The 7,242-nt window shown below is 36.6% G+C and overlaps 1 non-coding gene across 1 annotated transcript; it reads right to left on the bottom strand.

Moving 5' to 3' along the window:
- Nucleotides 1–1,380: 1,380 nt before the first annotated feature.
- Nucleotides 1,381–1,487, bottom strand: LOC126000140 (U6 spliceosomal RNA). Its single transcript, XR_007492504.1, has one exon. It is a non-coding gene; the product is annotated as a U6 spliceosomal RNA (small nuclear RNA).
- Between the last annotated feature and the right edge of the window lie 5,755 nt (nt 1,488–7,242).

Below are 7,242 nucleotides of genomic sequence, written 5' to 3'. Positions count from 1 at the left end.
GCTGTTCTATCACTCTGACTGCTTTATCCTTTAATGCTGCAAAAAACTTTCTATTATTTCTGAATGACAGACTCATTCTCAAAAATATGTAAATAATAATTTTATCACCATAAAATATAGTTAAAAAGCTATTGATGGTTGAGTTTTATATAATGTTTCATACAATGTTCCAACACCCATCCTTTCACTGGTGTTCATTTCCTGCCACCAATGTCCCCCATTCCCTTCACACACTCTCCCCCAACTGGCCTCTAAGACAAGCACTTTGCCTCCCAACCCTGCCTCAGCCCTTTTTTTCTTTTAATCACAGTGGTTTGCAATATTGTTACTGAAGGGCTATCATGAATGTCAATTTACCTGGAACTAGTAAAAATTTGGATCATCAGAAAAAAACTATGCTAAGGGAAGAAAGAATTTCATAAAAGGGTAACTGTTTTTCTACTAAGGAAATTTTTTTTTGTTTTTGTTTTTGGATCAGTCACACCCGGCTGGGCTCAGGGGTTACTCCTGGCTCTGAACTCAATAAATGCTCCTGGCAGGCACGAGTGGGGGGAGGGTGTTATGGAATGCCAGGATTAGAACTACCATCGTCCTTGGATTGGCTGCATGCAAAGCAAATGCCCTATAGCTGTGCTATCTCTCCAGCCCCGGACATTTTTTTTTCTTGGTGGGAGGAATTTTTGGGCCCACTTAATATCTATCTCTAAGGGACTACTCTCTGGTCTATCATGGAGTGGGGGCATACAATACTGTTGAGAGAACTGAGGTCAGCCACATGAAAGGCAATTCTTGTATTATCCTTCAGGATCCTTTACTTAATTATTTTCTTTTTTTGTTTTTTGGGCCACACCCGGTGGTGCTCAGGGGTTACTCCTGGCTGTCTGCTCAGAAACAGCTCCTGGCAGGCACGGGGGACCATATGGGACACCGGGATTCGAACCAACCACCTTTGGTCCTGGATCGGCTGCTTGCAAGGCAAACGCCGCTGTGCTATCTCTCCGGGCCCTACTTAATCATTTCTAACGAAGGCAAAATTCATCTATCCTGGGATAAAAGATTAAGGTGGGGTGTTAGGATATTGATTAAGAAATATTACAAGGGCCCGGAGAGATAGCACAGCGGCGTTTGCCTTGCAAGCAGCCGATCCAGGACCAAAGGTGGTTGGTTCGAATCCCGGTGTCCCATATGGTCCCCCGTGCCTGCCAGGAGCTATTTCTGAGCAGACAGCCAGGAGTAACCCCTGAGCAATGCTGGGTGTGGTCCAAAAACCAAAAAAAAAAAAAAAGAAAAGAAAAGAAAAGAAATATTACAGGGGTTCAGATATGTTCATGGGTAATGGTAACACTGTATTTGTGTCCTAGATTTTTATCATTTTTTATTAAAAATGTGGAACGCTTCACGAATTTGCGTGTCATCCTTGCGCAGGGGCCATGCTAATCTTATCTGTATTGTTCCAATTTTAGTATATGTGCTGCCGAAGCGAGCACGATTTTTATCATTTTTGAAAGCTCATAGGAAAGTACATTTAAGACAATTGCACTATATCATATAGAAAATTTGCATCAAAAGATAAAAATATGTTCAACTCAGAGCTATAGATTGTAGAGAAAAATACAACCAAATACTAACTTTATTAGTTTTAATGTATTTGGGAAGTATTTACATATCTTATATATTTACCCTACATACTTATAAATACCATCTACAAAATTATTAAAATTATTTGGTCTAATGCAATGTTACAGTCTATTGATTATAAAGGGATTTTTTCTTCTGGCTACAGGATACAAAAGTTTGCAACATAGTAACTGTGACTGACATTTATGTGGATATTTATTTACATCATTATATATTCCAGGTAATTAATATTCATATCTTTAAAGTGTCTTAAAGTAAATTTGGAGTTTCAGAATATATTCACTGATTCATTCTGTCTATCCATATATCTCTCTAAAAGTATATATGCCAGACAACTCTCCAGTTTACTGTCATAATGAATATAGCATGATGGCTTTACCCTTCTAATGTTCATCTTACTCTGATGACAACTTGAATTATATCACAGTATTCCAAAAGTAAAGTACATCACATGCTGAATGCAATAAAAAGTAAGGATATGTAAAGAAAATATTTTATTTGTAATGAATGCTTTCTATATCTCACTGGTATGACAGTGTATATACTTATTCAAACAAGTTTAGTTTATTATTTTATATAAGTTTCACATGTACAATATTGCAATTTATCATCTATGAATTATACTAGTATCACTATTAAAATAGTTTTCAGCTTCCACCATATACTGACCCCTTTTGCTTGATTTACCCACATCCTTATCTCCTCCCCTTTTGACCATCATTTTACCTATATAGTCTGATTTTGTCTTCATTTATAATCTTCACTTGGTTTATTTCACTTAGCATAACATTGTGTCAGTCCATCCATGTTTAAGGGTATAATTGAAATCAAAATTTCTATTTTTTTCTACTCTCAGGAGAAAATTTCCTTTTCTCCTGAGACATGCAAGGCTAGGAAGAGCATGTCAGAGATATCTCAAGTACAATGCACAGTTGATTTCTTTTGTTTGATTTTGGGTCACACCCGATAGCGCTCAGGGGTTACTCCTGGCTCTACATTCAGAAATTGCTCCTGGCAGGCTAGGGGAATGTATGGGACACTGGTATTTGAACCACTGACATTCTGCATGCAAGGAAAACGCCTTACCTCCATGCTATCTCTCCAGCTCCCTCACAGTTGATTTTTGATGACCATGACAGTTTAATAGTTGAGGATACTGATGCCTACCCTATTCCTTTCCCCAAACATTGCTCTAGCTATTTGTGGTGTTTATTGTTCCAAATGAGTTTTAAAAATGTTTGACCCACTTCTTTGAAAAACGGCATGGGTATCCTTAAAGGGATTGCATTGAATCTGTACAAAGCTTTGGACAGTATTGCCATTTCAATGATGTTAATTTTACCAATTCATGAGCAGGGTATGTGTCTCCAATTTCTTGTGTTCTCTTTATTTCTTGAGCAGGGTTTTGTAGTTTCTTTGTAAAGGTCCTTCACACCTTTATTTAAGTTGACTCCACAATATTTGAATTTATGGGACATTAATGTGAATGAAAGTGTTTTGTTCTTTAATGTAAATTTCTCATCTATCATTACTGGTGTATAAGGATAAATGGATATTTTGCATGTTAATTTTGTAGCCTGTCAATTTTTTCTATATGAATCTATTGTTTCTAGAAGTTTTTAGTAGTCTTTATAGATTTTTATATACAGTATTATATTATCTGCAAAGAGTGCGAGTTTGACTTTTTCCTTTCCTATCTGGATACCCTTGATATATATTTCTTGCCTAGTAGCTGAGGCAAGAACTTCCAGCAATATGTTGAAAAATTGAGCAAGGGCAGCTTTCTCTTGTACCAGATTTTAGAGAAAAGGCTTTTATTTTGTCTCTATTGAGAATAATATTTGCCATTGGCTTGTGGTAGATGGACTTGACTATATTGAGAAAGGTTCTTTCCAATCCATTTTGTTGAGAGATTTTAACAAGAATGGGTTTGGGATATTATTGAATGCTTTCTCTGCATCTACTAATGTGATCATATGGTTTTTATATTTTTGTTGATATGGTGTATTATGTTGATTGATTTACGTATGTTAAACTTTCTGTGCATTGCTGGTATGAAACCTACTTGGTCATGGTGAATGACCTTCTTGATGAGGCATTGTATTTGCGAGGATTTTGTTGAGGATCTTTGTTTTTGTGTTCATCAGGGATACTGGTCTGTAATTTTCGTTTTTGTAGCATCTCTGTCTGGTTTTGGTATAAAGGTGATGTTAGCTTCATAAAACTTATTTGGAAGTGTTCCTGATTCTTAAATTTCATGAAAGAGCCTGAAAAGGATTGGTAGTAGTTCCTCTTAAAAAGCTTAAAAGAATTCGTTAGTGAATTCATTTGGGCCTGGGCTTTTGTTTTTGGAAAGACTTTTGATTACCGTCTAAATTTCCTCTGTACTTATGGGTCTGTTTAGATATGCTAGATCATCCTGATTCACCATGGAAGATTATAAGAGTCCAGGAATTTATCCATTTCTTCCAGGTTCTTATGTTTTGTGGCATAGAGTTTTCCAAAGTAGTCTCTTATTACCCTTTAAATCTCTGCAGTATCTGTAGTGATCTTCCCTCTTTCATTTCTAATCCAGTTTATTTTTATCTATCTATCTATCTATCTATCTATCTATCTATCTATCTATCTATCTATCTATCTATTTATTTATTTATTTTTGTAACCCTGGCAGCGCTCAGGGGTTACTCCTGGCTATAAGTTCAGAAATCACTCTTGGCAGGCTCGGGGGACCATGTGATGTCTGGATTCGAATCCCGTCCTTCTGCCTGCAATGAAAATGCCCTACCTCCATGCTATCTCTCAGGTCCCTCTAATCTGGTTTATTAAGTTTTGGTCTCTCCTTTTCTTCGTTAATTTTGCTAGTGGTTTATTTATTTTATTTAGTTTTACAAAGAACCAGCTTTTGCTTTCATTAATCTTTCCCCCTTTTTTTGGATTTCCATTTCACTAATTTCTGCTCTACACTTTATTTTTTTCCTTCTGCATACCTATTTTGGTTTCCTTTTGTTGATCATTTTCTAATTTTGTAGAACCCTTCTTTCCTAATGTGTGCTTGCAAAGCTATAAATTTACTCTTAGTACCACTTTTGATGTGTCCTATAAATTCTGACAATTTGTATCTTCAGTGTAATTTGTTTCTGGGAATATTTTTATTTCCTCTTTGATTTCATTCATGTCTCACTGGTTGTTTAGTATTAAGCTGTTTAATTGCCAAGTGTTAAAGTTTTTCTTCTTATTTCTTTGTCGTTCACTTAAAATTTCAGTGTCTTGTGATCTAAGAAGGTATTCTGTAAAATTCCTATCCTCTTAACTTTATGGAGATATGTTTTATGGGATAGCCCATATGGTTTATCCTGGAGAATGAACTGTGTGCATTTAAGAAGAATGTGTAATCAGTTTTCTGGGGATGGCGTATATATATCTACTAACCCACTTTCTTCCATTTTTGTTTTCAGTGCTAGTATATATTTTTTGGTTTCGCTTTTTTGACCTATCAAGGGGTGACAGTGTAGTGTTATAATCTCCCGTTAGTATAGTGTCACTATTGATGACTTCTTTCAGATTTGTCAACAATTGTGTTAAATAATTTGATGGTCCCTCTTTGGGTGCATATATGTTTAGGGGTGTGATTTCTTCCTATTGTACATATCTCTTGATTATTAGAAAATGTACATCTTTTTCCCTTTTTCCTTTTCTGAGTCTAAAGTTCATGTCATCTTATATTAATATGGCCTTTCCAGCTTTTTAGAGGGAGTTGTTTACTTGCGTGATTTCCCCCCAACTTTTGACTTTGAATCTATGTTTGTTCTGAATATTCAGATGTGTTTCTTGTAGGCAACATAATGTTGGATTAATATTTTGATCCATTTTGCCACTGTGTGTCTCTTAACTGTTGCATTTAGTCCATTGAGATTGAAAGAGATAATTGTCATGAGTTTTAATGTCATCTTTGTGTAGAAGTTTGGTGTGTATTTTCGTCTGTCTTCTCTTCAAGTAGACCTTTCCATTTTTCCTTTAAGGCTGATTTTGCACCTGTAAATTTTCTGAGCTGTTGTTTATCCATGCAGCTATGTATACTTCCTGAAAACCTGAACATGAGTCTGGTAGGGTGCAGTATTCAAGGCCAAGCATTCATATCATTCAGTCTTATCACAATATACCACTACTGTTGTATGGACTTAAGGTTTTCTTGTAACATGTCTGCTGTAAATCTTAAGGATGCTCCTTTGAATGTAATTTATCTTTTTAATCTTGCTGCTTCCAGTATTCTACCCCTATCTGTGGAATTCGTCATTGTGACTAGGATGTGTCTTGGGGTGCTTTTCTTCAGGTCTCTTTTATCTAATACTCTTCAGGCATGCAGGATTTGGTTGCATGCAGTCTTTAGCTCTGGGAGTTTCTCTGTAATGATGTTTTTGACTGTTGATTCTTCCTGGGGATCCCATTCCTGGGCCTCTGGGACTCCAATGATTCTTACTTTGCTTCTGTTGAGTTTTATTAAAGTCTTCTATTTTCATTTGTTCACATTCTTTAAGTACTTTTTCCATTGTCTCATCATTTGCTTTAAGGTTCTTTTCCAATCTCTTCTGCTGTATGAAGTTGTTATTCATTTCATTTTCCAACTCACTGATTGTGTTCTTGGCTGCTGTTACTCTGTTGGAGAGGCTTTTCATTGAGGTTTTCAATTCATCTACTGAGTTTTTCAGTCCTGTTATTTCATTTTGGAGTTTTCTGATTTTTTTTATTTTTGGGGCCACACCCGTTTGATGCTCAGGGGTTACTCCTGGCTAAGTGCTCAGAAATAGCCCCTGGCTTGGGGGGACCATATGGGACACCAGGGGATCAAACCGCGGTCCTACCTTGGCTAGCACTTGCAAGGCAGACACCTTACCTCTAGTGCCACCTCACCGGCCTCGAGTTTTCTGATTTTTATCTTTGTGTTTTGCTCAGCTTGATCTATGATTTCTTTGATTTCTATGAGTATCCTCCATATTCTTCTCCAATCTCTTTATCTGAGAGGTTAACTAGGTGGTTGGCACTTTCCGTATCTTAAAAGCTGCCATCTTAGTTCTCTGTGCACGGTATTTGCCTGCATTGTGTCCACATTGTCAAGCTTGTAGTGTGATGTTTTTCTCCGTATTTTAGTGGGTTCATTAGTTAGAAAAAGTGTGTGGCCACAAAGAGAAATGGAGCTGCAGTGCTCTTCTCAAGCCCCTTAGCCCAGTTCCTAACGAAAAGTGGAGGAATAATTTTATCTGAAACAATCTGAAATTCTATTACCAATCTCTAACTCCTCACAACAAAAGATCCACCCAGAATTATTTCATACTTTATGTTTATGGGACAGACAGTACAGTGACCAGGAAGACTTCTTGGTCTTCATAAGATTAACCTATGTTTGATTTGTAGCATCCCATCTCCCAAATGAAGTGATCCCTGAGCACAGAGCCAGAAATAAACCCTGAGCAGGTCTTGGTGTGGTCTAAAAACAAAAATAAATGAACAACAAAACTTATAATTCTAGACAACAAAGGAAATTTTGCTTGTTTTGTTGGAAGAGAGTGATTTATTGTCTTTATTTCTGGTAAATAGGTCCCTCTGGAT

This window comes from Suncus etruscus, chromosome X (genome assembly GCF_024139225.1).
Source record: "Suncus etruscus isolate mSunEtr1 chromosome X, mSunEtr1.pri.cur, whole genome shotgun sequence".
In the NCBI taxonomy this organism is placed as follows: Eukaryota; Metazoa; Chordata; class Mammalia; order Eulipotyphla; family Soricidae; genus Suncus; species Suncus etruscus.
Note: the sequence above shows the minus strand (reverse complement) of the source record. Positions and strands in the feature narration are given on the sequence as shown.